General features: G+C 39.7%; 1 protein-coding gene across 1 annotated transcript in view; it reads right to left on the bottom strand.

Annotated features, from left to right (window-relative positions):
* Positions 1-9392: 9392 nt before the first annotated feature.
* ORC5 (origin recognition complex subunit 5) overlaps positions 9393-16926 on the bottom strand; it is a 170317-nt gene continuing 162783 nt past the window's right edge. Inside the window, exon 15 of the transcript XR_006594139.1 lies at positions 9393-9547. The gene's annotated coding sequence lies outside the window, so the exon portion shown is untranslated. The remainder of the gene's footprint in view (positions 9548-16926) is intronic.

Raw genomic sequence — 16926 nt, 5'->3', positions numbered from 1 at the left:
AAAGCATGGTTGTCAGTAGGAATAAGGGTATAGAATTCATTTATATCACCAGAGAGCAAATAAGGGGTTTTCCCCCAATTACGCAATAAGATTCCTTCCTTACAGATTCCTGACCTTACAGCCCAATGTAGGTCCCATTACCAAGAGAATGCATGAGCTGATTGCTTAAGTCAGGTTTCATAACCAACCTAGGTAAGAGATATGAGATCACCAAATCATGGTGAAAGCAATCAGCCTTCAACTGGTTAAAGCCTATCCAGAAGTTGGTGGTGGGGTCACCTTTCCCTAAGTCAAATGGGCTGCATTTTGTGGATGCCTGTATAAAACCAAGGTTCTACTGTGAAGAGGTAAGTGGGGATGGGATGCTGGATAGGCAATTAACAGATCCTCTAGCAACAAAACCTTCTCCTGAAAATGTCCGGGGAAAACATTTTGTATTATGCCTTGGTGTACCTTGGATGGGCTATAGGGGGCAGTAGTGGCTCAGTACTCAGTGAATTTCTGCCATGTAGTGAAGGACACTACTCTGCAGAGATATTTTTCTTTAAGGGTCAAATATCATTTGCTGTTACTAAATCATACTAGAAATAACTGATATTTTCATGAATGAAAATCACAGCTGCTTAGAGTCGAAGGCATTGACATATTGACTGGTTCGTTTTATCAGTATCTCATTATAGGGCCTTTCTATACTTTTGACTAAACATGCAGCATGATTTGAGTTAGCAAGAATGGCTTATGCATTTGATTAACATATTTCCCCTGCCAACCGTTTACCTACTATGTGCTATAGAATGGGTGAACAAGCAGAAGATACTTCTCTGTATTTATTCTATACAAAGCAGCATGGTTAACAATAAACTCAAATGTTACAAAGGTTCGTGAAACAAGCTAATCAACATGCCAAGTTCTGATTTAATCAGGAAGACCTCTTAGATGAGTTAGACTCTGAGCTGGAGGTAACTGAAAAGGAAGATAGAGAGGGAAGATATTTCAGATAAACAGGCTCCAGTGGACAAAGAAAGAAGTCTTAAGTAGGTGGTAACAATCGGGAAAGACAGTAGTGAATAGGAGGACAGAAGAAAGGACCATGGGACTAGTTCACTGTTAACTCAGGTTGGGTTCTGAATTACTGGGTTATGAGAAACCTTTCCAAGGAGATAGGAAGGAAACTACCATTTGCTGGTTGTCTCAAATGTGTTAGATGCTTAATATATTTATTTTATTCAATCTTCTCAAGAACCTAGCAGAGTGAGTTTTATCATTATCATCCTATTTCTATGGATGAGAAAACTGAGAATCAAACAAATTCAGTAAATTGCCCAAGATCACGGCTAGTGATTGGCAGAATTTTAAACCAAAAATGTTTACACCAAAGCCTGAGCTTTTCCCCATGGTCTAATGTCTCCTGCTGGAGGAGAGAATGATATAACAAGAATCTTAGCATTCAGAATTGATTGCAGGCTGTTGGAAGAAGACCTGAGAGAGGGTATTCCAATAATCTAAAAGAAAGGGGGTGGTGGCTAGTGGACAGAGCCTGCATGAAATGTTTGATTATGGAGATCTAGAAGAGATAATGTACAGGTTACTCCCACCAGTTAAATACGTGAAGCAAAGGATTCTAAGGTAACTCCAGGCACTATTCTTGGCTCATTGGTCAAATGATTCTGCTCCAACCAAAATATAAAAGACAAAATGCCAGGAGTTGATTGTCACTGCCATCAAGAATAGTGACTGGGCTGGGGTGCCTGGGTGGTTCAGTCAGTTAAGCATCTGACTTCGGCTCAGGTCATGATCTCACAGCTTGTGGGTTCAAGTCCCGTATGGGGCTCTGTGCTGACAGCTCAGAGCCTGGAGCCTGCTTCAGATTCTGTGTCTCCCTCTCTCTCTGCCCCTCCCCGGCTTGCACTCTATCTCTCAAAAATAAGTAAACATTAAAAAAAAGAATAAAAAAAAAAGAATAGTGACTGAGCCAAGTAACATTTGGAAGATATTTTTATATGTAGCCTCCTGGGTAATATTCCACAGAGATTCCTCTCACTTGGAACAGAACTAATTTTCAAATTTTCTTAAAGTGTACTTAGTACCCAATGCAGTCAGAATTTGTTTTAATATTTATTTATTTTTGAGAGAGAGAGACAGAGTGCAAGCAGGGGAGGGGCAGAGAGAGAGGGAGACACAGAATCTGAAGCAGGCTCCAGGCTCTGAGCTGTGAGCACAGAGCCCAATGTGGGCTCGAGCTCACAAACTGTGAGATCATGACCTGAGCTGAAGTCAGACGCTTAACTGACTGAGCCACCCAGGTGCCCCAGAATTTGTTTTAATTTGGAAAAGGATTGAGTTAAATTTCCCTTTTTCTTTTATAGATTAATGATTTAAAAAATATATTTTAAAATGTAAATTATCTTAGTCTAAAATTTAGGTCTAAACAAACTGAGTATTGCTTAAGGTTAATTGACAAAGAAAACAAGGTAAAGAGTGAATATTCACATTAGAATATAATTCATGGTAGTACTCCATGAAATAGCAAGTTCTCCCTGCCAATTTTAAATACATATTCAGCTCATAGTCTAAAGTCCTATCTTCTTTTGATTGCATATGTTACAAGTGAGGTTGGTTCACAGACCTGTTTTCCTCAATAGGAAATGTCAGGGCAGAGATCACCTTTTAAGAAAACTTCTTTAGTGATTTAGTTTAAGAGGTACATGGTAAATGCTTGTTGACTGATAGCATGTTTGTTAAATGCAAATTGAACATTTTATATTAGTACTGTTGGAAAGGAAAGAGCTAGTTTCTCGGCTTCTTTGCTGTGTGACTTCAAACAAGCTCTTTAACATTCTGAACATTATCAGTGATGCCTACTGAATAGCGTTCTGTGCAAACATGGCAATGTAAGCAAAAAAAAAAAACCATATAATTTATTTTATTAAATAAATTAAGTTACACTGTGCAAATATTTTAGACAGCATGCTGTTGAGCACCTTAGCCATGTCAACAAGGCAAACCTTAATAATTTACTCTGAGGATTTGATAGCAAGTAAGAGACCTTCTCCCCTAACGTATTCCATACTCCAACTGTCTAATAAATTCAGACTGGCAACCCTCAAAAGATTCCTTGTTTCTACTGAAATGAAGTTTAATAATAATAATAAATGAAAAAAAAGACCCGAGAAACTAATACATGCTTCTAAAATATCAGAGTTGTTTTTTTTTCCACTTTTCCTTATCTGTTGACATTCCCTTGAGCAAAGAAGCTGACTATTTCTTTAGATTTTTGCAATATGTCTACTCTGTACATTTCAAGTCAATGATCACATAACTCCCAAATGACTTGAGTAAGTTTTGGACTAAAAACAAATGTCAGTGCTAAGAGTATGAGAAATAAAAAAGGACTCCACTGGGGGAAGACTGGAGGACACAAAGAAAGAGAATGATGGGGATAGCTAAAAACTATGGTTTTAGTCTCTGCTTGGAGGATAGGAGAGTAGGAAGGAACAGGAAAAATCAGAAAGGCCATAACTCTAGAGCATCCAGCAACAGTCCCTGTAATGAATTCTAAAAATGTGCTCCCCTCAGACACAGATGCTTCTTCAAACCTCCATTCCTTTCAGGTGTGGTGCTAAAAAGATGTATTTTTTAGACATTGTCTATGAGAGCTACTATGGTGCACAGGAACAAAGAATAGATACAGAATTAACTCAAAGGTCAACGTTGTTTGCATATAGGTCTAGGCCATACAACAAAATCACTACCTGTAACCTTACCCTGAATCCTTACTGATTGACACAGCAAAAAAGAAAAAAGGGAGGAGGAAGAACTTAAAACCTTGGCTGTCATAGTCATGCCTAAAATTGATAGCTTTTCCACTATTTACAAATGAAACGGGTGACAAACAAGTCATTAAAACAAGCAAATTTAATGCAGGTGATATTTTTAAAAAATAGTTTTAATAAAAATCTAGAGACTTTATTAACTATTAGAATGGTTCTCTGAAGACTTATTATTGGACATTAAAGGCTTTACTAAAGGGGATCCCTCCCTTCTCCATCCCCACCTCAAGGGTATTTATTCTGCCTCCCAGTTATCTGGGTAAGGAAAATAACAGTGTAGTTTTTCAGAGCTCACGATCTGTAGTCACACTATTGTAGGATTGAATCTGATGCAACTGCTTGCTAGCTGGGTGGTTTCAGGAAGTGACCCCACTTCTCCATGCTTCAGTTTCCTCATGTGTAAGTAGACAGAACAACAGTACCTGACTTACAGAATTATCAGTAGTGTCGCTGAGCTTGGTACCTGACACGTAGATTCCAATAAATGCAGAGTAGTAAATCGAGGGACTGATAGCTTAGGAAAATAGGCTCACCTTGAAAGGTGCACCGGCATGTGGGGCACAAAGACATATGGTGAGCCCCCACCAGGAGTTACTGGATGGTGTAGGTCTGTTATTGAAAGGGAACATGGGAAGGGACAGCCCCATCATGTCCCAAGAAGGGCAGCGAGGACGCAGTCTGCCCAGAACTGCACTTCCTTGCATGGATATTTGTGTAAGCAATAGATTGTTTTAAAGTTTCACTTCCAACTTTTAAATCTCTTGAAGGACTGCTTGCAAGTGAGCTTTACGAACTCAGGGCCAGCACTTGCCTTCAGGGGTTTGAGGGAATGGAGCGTTGGACTTTGGGGTTTAGTAGAACATTAAAGGGATTGTACATCTCTTTCCTTATGCAGCCCCCAGGCTGAGAGGATCATCTCTCATTTTAAAAAGCTTTCATTTTTCACGGCCCCTTGGTACCTCAGATTCATTTTATATCTGAATTTTATAGCTGTTATTTATTTATTTATTTATTTTGGTAGCCTACATTTATCTTTTCTATGCTTTCCTTTTGTGCTCTCTTTTGGGGTATTGTTTTTTTGGGGGAATGCACTTCAGGTTAGAACCCAGCTAATATGCACTAATGACAAGAATGTCCACTGTGAGTTTTTGAAATTGATGGGTAATAAATCAGCAGACTACTACTTTTTTATTTAAAGTCTTTTAAAAGACTACTTTAACAACTATTTTTAAAAGTACATGCTTTGCAACATGTACTTTAGTAATTTATTTTAACACATGTAATTTAAGAAATGGCAACATGTGGGATGTTTTAAAAGCCTTTTATCAGAGCCTCTCTGAATAAGTTTTTATTGTAGTGAGCCCACAGGTCCAACTTACCATGTTGAAGATGGAGGTTCCAAGAAAGTAACAGAATTACCCAAGATCACTTAATAAATTGTAGCCAATCCAAACATGGAGTCCAGGATCCTTGACCAATGCAGGTTCCCTTATGTGCATCAGAATGACTGAAAAGCTCTTCAGACATGGAGTTTTTCCCTTCCCACACTGCAAGAATCCACTTCAGGAATATGGGAAAGAGCCCAGGAATATTCATTTTTATACTTATTTTTAATAATACTATTAACACTATTTTTAATAATCCTGAGGCTGGTGGTCCATGGACAATACTTCAAAAACCATACATTTTTTTATTAAAAAATTTTTTTAATGTTTATTTATTTTTGAGAGAGAGAGGGAGACACTGTATCCGAAGCAGGCTCCAGGCTCTGAGCTGTCAGCACAGAGCCCAATGCAGGGCTGGAACTCACAAACCACGACATCATGACCTGTGCCAAAGTTGGATGCTTAACCGACTGCGCCACCCAGGCGCCCCTTGAAAACTATACTTTAAATCCAGTTCAGAGCTCTGAGACAGTGAGTCTCAAGCATTTTTGAAAATGTTTAAAATATTTAAAATCCCCCAAAACTTTTGTTTTTATAGGTCATATCTATTATACGTATTGTATTAGAAGTGTGAATGAAGATGTTTTTAAAATATTTATTTATAAATTCATTTAAAAATAATAAATCTATTACCTGTTAACATACTGGTTTTGAAAAATAACAATATTTTCTAAACAAAAGGAATTTGGTGGGAAGAGTGGCATAGTTTTATATTTTTGCAAATGTCTTTAATGATGGGCTTCATAGAAGACAGCTGGATTCTTATATCTGCTTCTGCATTCACTGTTGCAAATGTTGCTTTGGGTTGAAGTATATGAATAAAATTGCGCCCGATACAGATACTTAGTTGGAAAAAGAGAGACTATTTTAATAACCTTTTTATATACTTAGGAATATCTTTGATACTACAGCAAACACTACACTACAGTGTGGAATCTGAAACCATATTAATGAATGTTTTATATTCTGTCACATTAAAATCTATTGGTCTCGCTTGTATTTTGACTATTCTTTTTACCCATTCCTGATTTAACATCATGTGTTAGTCATTTAGAAAATATTGTTTCACTGAGTTACACAGATCTTCCAAATTCTGACATATTTCACTATGCAATATTTTTAAAAAGTCATAATTGTTAATATCACCACAAATACTGTTAGAAAAATCATTAATTTTTGAGACATTGTTAAGCTCCTGGTGGCAGATATGATCATTTGAAAGTCCTAATTTTCACCTGAAAGCTCAAATTTACCACTGGAAACAAATATCTAAACTTAGAACAGGGTGACTCAGTTAAGCATCTGACTCTTGTTTTGGGCTCAGGTCATGATCTCATGGTTTGTGAGACTGAGCCCCATGTCAGGCTCTATGCTGATAGCGTGGAGTCTGCTTGGGATTCTCTCTCTCTTTCTCTCTCTCAAAAATAAATAAATAACCATTCAAAAAAAGTTAGAACCAAGGCTTGCTTGGTTCATTTTTGCAAAGTCTAAAAAGCCATATTTTATATGTCAGTTGTTCCTCAAATTAAAATAGTGATCCATAAAAAAAAAAAAAAAAAAAAAAAGTGACCAGTTCAGCTCAGAAGTCAAACAACTGCACTATTGCTTTACTTTAGATTTTGGTCTTCTATGAGCACTTCCCATTCTGTCACAGAGATTTAAAAAACATGATTTCATAAAATGAATAATTTATTTTTACTTATTCATTTTTTTTTTTTTTTTTTTTAGAGAGAGAGCACACATGAACAGAGGAGCAGGGCAGAGGGAGAGAGGGAGAATCGTAAGCAGGCTCCACACTTAGCACAGAGCCCAACACAGGGCTCAGTCCCATGCCTCTCAGATCATGACCTGATCTGAAATCAAAAGTCAGAAGTTCAACTGACTAAGCCACCCAGGCACCCCACAAAATTAATAATTTTGATTGTTTTATCACGGACATTCTTAATTGAAACTACAGCTTGTTTAACTGTAAGAGCAAAACAGTGAAGAATGACGACTAGTACAATTTGGTACCATTGCCTTGATTTGGGTTAAGGTGTCAGCAGCTTGTTTTTGCACTCTCAAGGCAAATGTCAACACTGCCCCCCTCAAAAGGCAATAATGTCCTAGTGTTTTTATGAAACTAGTTTTGACCTTGCAGACCTTGTGAAAAAGTCTCCAGGACTCCAAGGGCCTATGGACCACACTTTGAGAAACACTGCTCTAAAAAAAACTGCTTTGCCATTATTCTAATGTAATCCAGCCTGGGAAATAAAAACACAAATTCAGCAGGTTGTACTCATTTTTACAGGCTCATCTTCCCCCAAAGAGGTAACACATGAATACAATTAATTACCCCATGGTTCCCATTAAGTTAACTAAAACCACCATGTGTTCTTGTAGGGCTGGCAAGTTGGGAATTATGGGAGAAAAATGCATCACCATTTATAGAATGGATGATAACCCAAGGGTCAAATGATTGTTACAATGTATGGAGGGTCCACATACTACTGTTTTACTCTTGGCTCAATACTAAGGGAGGGATGGGGCGCCTGGGTGGCTCAGTTGGTAAAGCTTCAGACTTCAGCTCAGGTCATGATCTCAAGGTTTGTGAGTTCGAGCCCCGGGCCAGGATCTGTGCTGACAGCTCAGAGCCTGGAGCCTGCTTTGGATTCTGTGTCTTCCTCGCTCTCTGCCCTTCCCCACTCATGCCATGTCTCTCTCTCTCTCTCTCTCAAAAATAAATCAACATTGAAAAAAATATTTAAAAATACTAAGTGAGGGATTAAAAAGAGTTTGGTTGGGGGGGGGGGGGCGAGTTTAGGTCACCATAGCTCTTGAGGCTATTCCCTCACAAAGGAAAATATATTCCTTGGCTAGGCATCAGTGCGTACCATAAGCAATACAGAGCAAAGCCTTCACCCATGGGCATAAGTATTCTGAATTTTGGGGGTTGAGAGAACTGCTATTGAAAAGATAATAATGTGAAGGGGGAGATAAAAATCAATTTCTCTTTGCCCCTTAGGCCTTCATCTGCCAGTGACTGGATGTTACCTTGTATGGCTTTCTCCCTTAAGGCACAAGGACAGAAAGGTACTTCAAACTCAGAGTAAAATTTGAATAGGCTAGACATCTGCCTTCTAGCTGTTCGAGACAGCCCCAACTCCTGAGAGTCGTTGAGTCCCTTCCACCTGACACAACATCTCATAAATGGGGAACTTATTTTTTTTTAAGATTTTAATTTTAAGTAATCTCTACACTCAACATGGGGCTCAAACTTACAACTCTGAGATCAAGAGTTGCGTGTTCTACTGACTGAGCCAGCCGGGCGCCCCATAACCGGGAAACTTTAATATGTATTTTAGAAATTAAGAGATGTTTAATGACTTTGCAATGAGTTTTCAGATATTGCCTTCAATCCATGGGTCACCGGTTAGGAGAAAAGGTAAGAGCCCTGGACGCTGGTGTTTTCTCACTTTCTCATTAACTTGTTGTATGTCCTTGAACAGGCTGGGCCCCAAGTCTTCCATCTCATAGATATAATTAGGGGGAATAGACTCTTGAATGCACAAAATCCTGGAGTTGTTAAGTCTTTGGACAATATTATCTACTTCAATCCCCTTTTTGTAAGAGCAAACATAGCCACTGCTAATTTACCACTTACTACAGCCAACTGATACCTAAGTGTTTTGTACATATTAACTCATGAAAGAGATGGTTATTGATATTACAGTCAGTTATGCTACAATGTGATATATGTGTTCCTAAAAATCACCACTCTAGGCAAAATCATGCAATAAAACACGGGTCTTATGGCAAAGTGGGGTTAGGGTACAATAGGCAAAAAAACTTTTCAGTGTCACATTTTTAAAAAGATAAAAACCCAATGAAAGTGGTATCACAGGGGCACCTCAGTGCCTCAGTCAGTTAAGCGTCCTCACCTCAATTGGTTAAGCGTCCAACTTCGGCTCAGGTCATGATCTCACAGTTCATGGGTTCGAGCCCCACATCAGGCTCTGTGCTGCCAGCTCAGAGCTTGGAGCCTGCTTCAGATTCTGTGTCCCCTCTCTCTCTGCCCCTCCCCTGCTCCTGCTCTGTCTCTCTCTCTCTCTCTCAAAAAGAAAATAAACATTAAAAGTGGTATCACAGTTTTATAGATGTGAGATAGTTAAGAGCTACATAATCACTACAATAAATATGGCACTTTACCTTGAAAAAGACGTGAAGCTTGCTTGTGGGGGTGGGTGCCTGCACTCCAGCCACTGCCCACCTGCTCCCAGCTCACCACCCTGCCTGCAGATAACAAAAGAAATACAAGAAGAGCATCAGAGAAAAGATAAAGAGAGAAACATGACAGAGAATAGAGAGGAAAAATACAAAATAGGCTGAGAAGGAAGAGGGAAAATGAACGAGAGGGAAGGTGTCCGACTGGATGGACAACAGTGGGGCCTGCGCATCTGTGGAGTGTGAGGAAGGGGTATCAGCAATCCAAGCAGCAGCTGCACCAATGCAGCTCCCTGTCCTGGCCAGCTGTGAGCGTTTGTGTGTTCTGCTGGGGCTCCGCTCAGCTGGATGCATTTTCCTGCACACATCCAGCATTTCCTGCTACCAGGCAGGGCACTGTGCTCAACTTCTTTGAATAAATTCATGTTTTCTTGTTTTTTTTTAATGTTTATTTATTTTTGAGACACACACACACACACAGCACACTCACACAAGCATGCATGAGTCGGGGAGGGGCAGAGAGAGAGGGAGAGATCTGAAGAAGGTTCTGTGCTGAGATCATGACCTGAGCCGAAATTGGATGCTTAACCAACTGAGCCACCCAGGTGCCCAAATTCATGTTTTCTTGACAGGCATGACAGCAGAATTGACTGTATCTCCAGCTTATGGATGAGTAATGAAAAGAGCAGAAAGACAAATTATGGAAGATTAAACAGTTAAAAAGAGGCAAAACCAGCACTTGCACATAGACTATTAGCACCAAAGGCTACGCTCTCACCCACTGTGCCAGTGTCCTCCCTAAACTCAGCAGGGAAGTAACTGAACCTACAGCCTATGCATTTCAGTCCCCCAATCTAGAGGTCTCAAAGCAGGAAAGGAAGCAAACACTGAAAGAAGGTGGCAGCCGACGCATGGTTCAGAGTGAGAGAGGGAGAGCAACCAAGTGATCATAACTTTGGCCATTGTTCATTCACCATACGGCGAGAATGTTTTTTCCCAATATTCTGCTCCAAGACCAGAGCTGAGTTCTCCATGCCTCACAGTCCCAAAAGCATTTTCTAAGACATTCTTATTCTCCTTTAGTTCACAACTAAAAAGTTTGTGTGGGGCCCCCTTAAAATTTTGGAAGAACATAAGAAGGACAAGCATTTTCTTTATCAGTACAGAGTATTTTCTTAGCATGGCTGAGGGAGAGGGTAGGCACTACTCAATGCGCCAGGGCAGTGATATACTGAGAAGGGGCAAGGAGAGCCCAGATTTGTAACATTTGCCAATTTTGTGGAGTAAATACTCCCATCATGGCCAATTTCAAGCTACAAAGATTTACAACCAACTTTCAAAAGTCCTGAATATTTAGCATTCAGTTCTTCCAAGCCAGTAAGAGCAGACTCTGGCACAAGCCCGTAAGCTCCCTGGCTCCCAATGCTAATGGGAACTAGGAGCCAGGATGGACGCCAAAACAATCAATAAGCAAACAGCCACAGTTATAGCCAAGCCATAAAAACAAAAGGATGAATCCCAACTCCACAACTTACAGATTAGGACACTGAGGCCCAGAGAGGTTATTGAATTTCTCATGACTGCACAGTATGAAGATTAGGTCTCTGGTGTTTGCACTCCTATATCATTTAATAGTCTAAAGCAGTAGTTCTCAAATGTTCACCTGCGTTAGGGTCACCTGGAGGACTGTTAAACCACAGGTCACTAGTCCCTACTTCCAGAGTTTCAGATTCAGGAGATCTGGGTTGGAGTTCCAGAAGATTCCCACTCCCTATGTGCACACCCTGCAAAATCATCAACCAACCTTTCAGTTGGGTGAGACTAAGTATGTGATGGGATTTTGCTCCCATAATTAAGCTATGTTACAAGGCAAAAGTGAAGGGGTTTGCAGATGTAATTGAAGGTCCTAATCAGCTGACTTTAAATTAATGAAAAGTGATATTATTTTGTGTGGGCTTTATCTTATCCGTGAGCCCATGAAAAGAGAGAGAAATGGAAAGGATGAAAATGCCTTCCTTCAGGGAGAACTGGGAAGGTTTCCTGGAGGAGGGATTTGGTTTGAGTCTCCAAAGTAAGCAGTCTCTCACCAGGGGCTCGCGGGGCAGAGAGAGTATATTGAATGAAGGCCAGGAAGTATGAAGGTAGAGAGGAATTTGGAATAAAAAGCAGGCAACAACAATAGGTATATGCAAGTTGTATTTTGACATCCTAAGTTTGAAGCTTCCTGTAGTGCTTGCTTATGGAAAAAGGTCCCTGAAGGTTGGGAGGGAGGTGAGGGACACAAAGAGGAAGATCAGAGACAGCTATGCAGGAGCCATATTTGAAACAGTGAACACTGGAGACATTACCAGGTAAGAGAAGAAAAGGGCCAAAGAAGAACCACATTTAAAAGCCCAAACAGTGGGGTGCCTGGCTGGCTCAGTCGGTGGAGCTTGCGACTCCTGATCTTGAGGCTGTAAGTTTGAGTTCCATGTTGTGTGCAAAGATTCCTTACAAATAAAATCTTAAATTAAAAAAAAAAAAAGCCCAAGCATTGTTTTCTTAGATGTAGACTAAAAACAATCAATGAATCACTACACAGTTAGTATAAGTTCCATACTGAGACCTGAGACCTAAAATCTGGGATATTTCTGACCTATGGTGGGCTTTACTCACTTCTAAATATTCAGTGCATTAAAAATTAAACTAGAAGTTTTTAAAAATTTTTATTATATAGAGAAAACACATGAGAGAGGGAGGGGGCAGAGGGACAGAGAGAGAATTTCAAGCAGGCTCCACACTTAGCATGGAGCCTGACACAGGGCTCTATCCCCAAGCCTGGGATCATGACCTGAGCCGAAATCAAGAGTTGGATGTTCAGCTGACTGAGCCACCCAAGTGCCTCTAAACTAGAGTGTTTTGAAGGTTATGTTATAACAGTGGTCCCTGGACAAGGAAATTGAGTATCACCTAGAAAAAGAAATATAAGGTCTTAGCCCCCACTCCAGACTTAAAGTTTGCCAGCAATCTGTTTTAATAAGCCCCCCAGGAGATTCTGTACTACCCTAAAGTTTGAGGAGAAACACTGAATTTGAAAAAGAATGACCATAACAGATAGGCAGAGACTCGGTACTGGTTGAAAAGAGTAAAAGAAGGGTTGTCTGATCTAAGGAATGTTGGCTATCAGGTTATCTGAAAAAATCAATTTACATATGAGATAAACACAGAATCATATTGATAAAATATTCTCAGAACAGACATTACTTTCCTGAAAATATATTGGTTATTTGATCATCTATCATCAAAGCCAATGTTTATATAAACATTAGGAAGTGATAATAATTAAAAAAGACCAAGGAGGTGATTGGAAACCATGAGTTGATCATTGCTCTGTAGAGTTCTAGAACTAGACAACCCCAGATTTATCATAAGAAGATGGGAGAGTAGACATAAGTCACACCTCATGGATCATATTTCCTCACCTCATCCTCCAGCACATCAAACTCAAATATAAAGCCCAAGAAATTCTGAAACCAATTTGCCACACATACATGTAGGATAGGACACCTTTAAATGGGTTGTCAGAACTGCATTGTCTCCTTTGTGAGTACTTGGGTTTAAATCATTTACTTACAGAACCTCTTTGAAAGTTTGTTAGAGAGAAATGTAAAACCTCATCATCTTTCTTGAATGTTGCTGTGGCTGATTATTATTATCAACATTTCATGTCAGACAATGCTTTTGGCTGCAAGTGAGAGAAAACCCCACCCAGAACAACATATGCAGCGAAGAATGTAAGTAGGAGCTCGGAGGTAGGGCAGGGGCAGCTCCAAGCCCAGCACCTCAGGTTTCCAGCTCCCCCTGCCCTCCTTTCTGTATTGGCTTCATCCACAGGCTGGCAGCAAGATGGCTCCAGCTGTTCCCATTATCACAGCCAAGCATGACAATGTCCAAAGGAAGAAGAGGGACCAGTTCTTTCTTGTAGCTCTTTTTTAGCACCAAGAAAATCTTTCCCAGAAACCCCCCAGCAGACCTCCGCTCTTGTCTTATTGTCTAGAATCGGGTGACATGCCAGTCTTTCACTGACATGGTTCCCACTAGATGGCTTCAGCAAATCTCTAGGGATTTATTCAATTAAGAGGAGTAGACCATGCCAGATTCGGGGACCCCTAGCTTTCTATGTTTCCTCGGGATGTTTACCAAGTGGAGTTGACATTTAGGCACTTTAATAAAGTTATTGAATATTTTTTTCCTTTTTCTACTGGTAAAGATACAATCAGGCACAGTAAGGGTAAGTGTCCAATAATGACTAGCTGAAACTAACCCTTGGGGTGGAATAGATATTGGAAAGATAATCACTAGTATCACTAGTGATACAACCTTCACAAGCATTTACTATGGATACTTCTATTGTGCTAGAAACTATGTAAACCCTCTACAGGTATTATATCATTGGAAAATAAATCCAGAAGATACGTAATTTTATTACTTTCGTGTTACATGTGAGAAAACTTAGGCTGAGGTCGGTGAATCACTTCAAATTACACACCCAGGAAATGCTGAGCCAAGACATAAGCCTATAGACCACTCTGTTTTATGGAGAATGCACTTAAAATTACTTTGTAAATTTGAATGTACTGTTAAAATACCAGGACAATTATCAAGATAAGCATGGCATAAACTTCAGCAAAAGGGGAACGGGAAGATAGGAGAGGAGATACCAAGAAAGCATGTTTTTTGTTGCTTTAAATGCATCCAACCTTTTAAGCTCTAAAAATTGTATCCTAAAACATGGAAAGAAGCTGTGTATATGACTTTCACAATGTCATAAAGGTAAAAAGCACCAGAAAACTGAGGAAAAGCAAGTGCCTGAATTTTCAAGGAGCAAAAAAAGAGTGGATTGTGAACTGCATAATAACAGTTAATATTTAGAGTGCTTCCTCTACACCTGGAAGTGTTCCAATGATTTTGTGATGTAGAATTATTATTCTCTGCATGGTATAGATGAAATACTGAACTCATGGGGCTTCCGAAAGGATTAAGTAAGTGGTTAGATAAGTAAAGTGTTTGGAATAATTCCTGGCACATAGTAAAACCCTCCATAAATATAGGCTGTTACTGTTATGAAGAAACCAAAGTTCTCTGTTTTGTGCCTGCAGTGTGCCATCTTTATTTAACTTATTCAATTTATATTTATTTGATTTATAGCCGTCACCTGCTTTTCTAATTATTTTCCTTTAGCAATACTTGGTAGCAATAGTGTGTATCAAAGGAGAGTACAATGTTAGTAGATTGCAGGTGAAAAAACAGGCAAACAGATTAAGCAATTGCTGTGAGATTCTGTGATTTGGTTAGTTGAAGCAGGGTTAGCACCACTAACAGTAGGACATGAGAGCTCTTAATGCTTCTCGCTCTGACTCCCTGGAATTAAGTACACCTGAATCCAGCCGCTTCAGCAGTCTGAGGCCAAGGAGCTGAACTCCTCCGCCGAGCTTAAATTGCTGATCTGTTATTTACTAAACTATTCTTTTTTTCCTTCCCTTTGTGTCTCTGGCCTTTGTCTGCAAGTAGTCATAAAAGTTTCATATAATGACAGGTAAGGGACCAAGAAAAGATGCAGGCATATGAAATCTGACACTCGAAAGATGTATTTGTCCTGCAATATGCTTCAAACAAAGCATTTTGCTGGGCATTAAAACAATAACACTGAAAGAACCCGGGCTCCTGCCAATGCTGAATTATTTTAGCACAAGAGCCATTTTGCCTCACCTCATAAAGATAGGTGTGTTTGGTTCTTAGACACATTTGAATCTTTGGAGTGTCTGAATAGTTCAAAACTGAAAAATGTTGCAAATTCTCAGGTGTGAGGACACTGGTTTTCTTTGCTTGGACAGTAATTTAGACCTTTTTAATTGTGGGTCTTATTAGCACACATTTCCCACTAGGTGGCTGCAATAAATCTCTAGAGATTTATTCTATTAGGAAGAGTGGACTGTAAAAAAATAAAAAAGGAAGAGAGGACCATGCCAAATTCATGGGCCCCTAGCTTTTGTAGGTTTTCCTGAGATGTTTACCAAGTAGAGTTAGCATTTAGTCATTTTCATAAAATTATTGAATATTTTTCCTTTTTTTTTTTTTAATCAGTTAAGGTATTATGGGGGGTGGCTGAGTGGCTCAGTCAGTTAAATGTCTGACTTTGGCTCAGGTCATGATCTCACAGTTCATGAGTTCAAGCCCCGCATCAGGCTCTGTGCCGACAGCTCAGAGCCTGGAGCCTGCTTTGGTTTCTGTGTTTCCCTCTCCCTCAGCCCCTCCCCTGCTCATGCTCTGTCTCTCTCTCTCTCTCTCTCAAAAAAATTTTCATAAAAAAAGATATTAATTGTGAATTCAATTGCTTTCTTTTCCCCTAATCTGAAATCACTCTTGTCCTCCTAAATGTATTTCTCTACTAATGTAATCAAAGATCACCTCATAAAGCAACCTGTACAGCTGATCCTCCAACATGTGAAAATTGTAGGCAACAATGATCTGGATAATATAAAATCAAAAGGGGAAATTTTAACTTTTATTAATTTATATTATTGAGACCAAGAAGCTAGGCCCTTTATCAGGGGAGAGAATGTTGGTTGGTCCCACTTATGGCTCTCTTCACCTTCCCCACCCCCAGACCAAAAGAACCAAAGAGCTTGCTGGGAGGGATGGTAAGGGTGACCTACCCACTCCCATAGCTAATCAAAAACAGGCACAAAATCCCATCAAATGTTATCTATTGTTACACCAAAGTTAAATAATAATAGTATTCCAATCCACTTAGGGCCCTCAGGGAGGCAAAGATTTTCAACTAACTTCCTTCATTAATTTGGGTTGTCTCTGATTTCCACTTTTAGATATAAGGTCTTATTCCTAAACTCTCAGGTAGCCTCCATGACCTCACTTATGAGAGAGTATCTCCCTTGAGCCCTCTCCCTGTATCTTCTCTTGTCTCCTTCAGAAGTATGTCAGGCTCCATAACCATTTTTCACCTGCCATAACCCACCACCAAGAGGCAGACCTTGTCTTGTGTTCTGCTTCTGCTGATGGTTGTAGTCAATAGGTACCATACAGTTCCTCTAACACATTGCAGGAGAAGGGGGAGCTTCAAATCCCATGAATGGATAGAAAGAAGAGGCTATCAAAGAGACCAGGTCTAAGAGTGGAAACATCTAGCAATCATTCAGACACTTCATAATGCAAAGGTTTATTGCCTTAGAACATCCAGTATGACACATCAGTGTCTGTCTCCTGTCCCTTAGTTATGTTAGAAACAGCTCCTTTCTATTCCCTCCTATTCCCTCTCCAAGCATTGAAAAGGACCGGGTTCCATGAGTTGACAGATGGGGGGATGGAGATTGGGAAGAGATAATCCTTCCCAGAATATTATATCACCTTGGGAATCCCTACCCTCACATGCATCACTGACTACAAAATAA

Source organism: Felis catus, chromosome A2, assembly GCF_018350175.1.
Source record: "Felis catus isolate Fca126 chromosome A2, F.catus_Fca126_mat1.0, whole genome shotgun sequence".
In the NCBI taxonomy this organism is placed as follows: domain Eukaryota; kingdom Metazoa; phylum Chordata; class Mammalia; order Carnivora; family Felidae; genus Felis; species Felis catus.
Note: the sequence above shows the minus strand (reverse complement) of the source record. Positions and strands in the feature narration are given on the sequence as shown.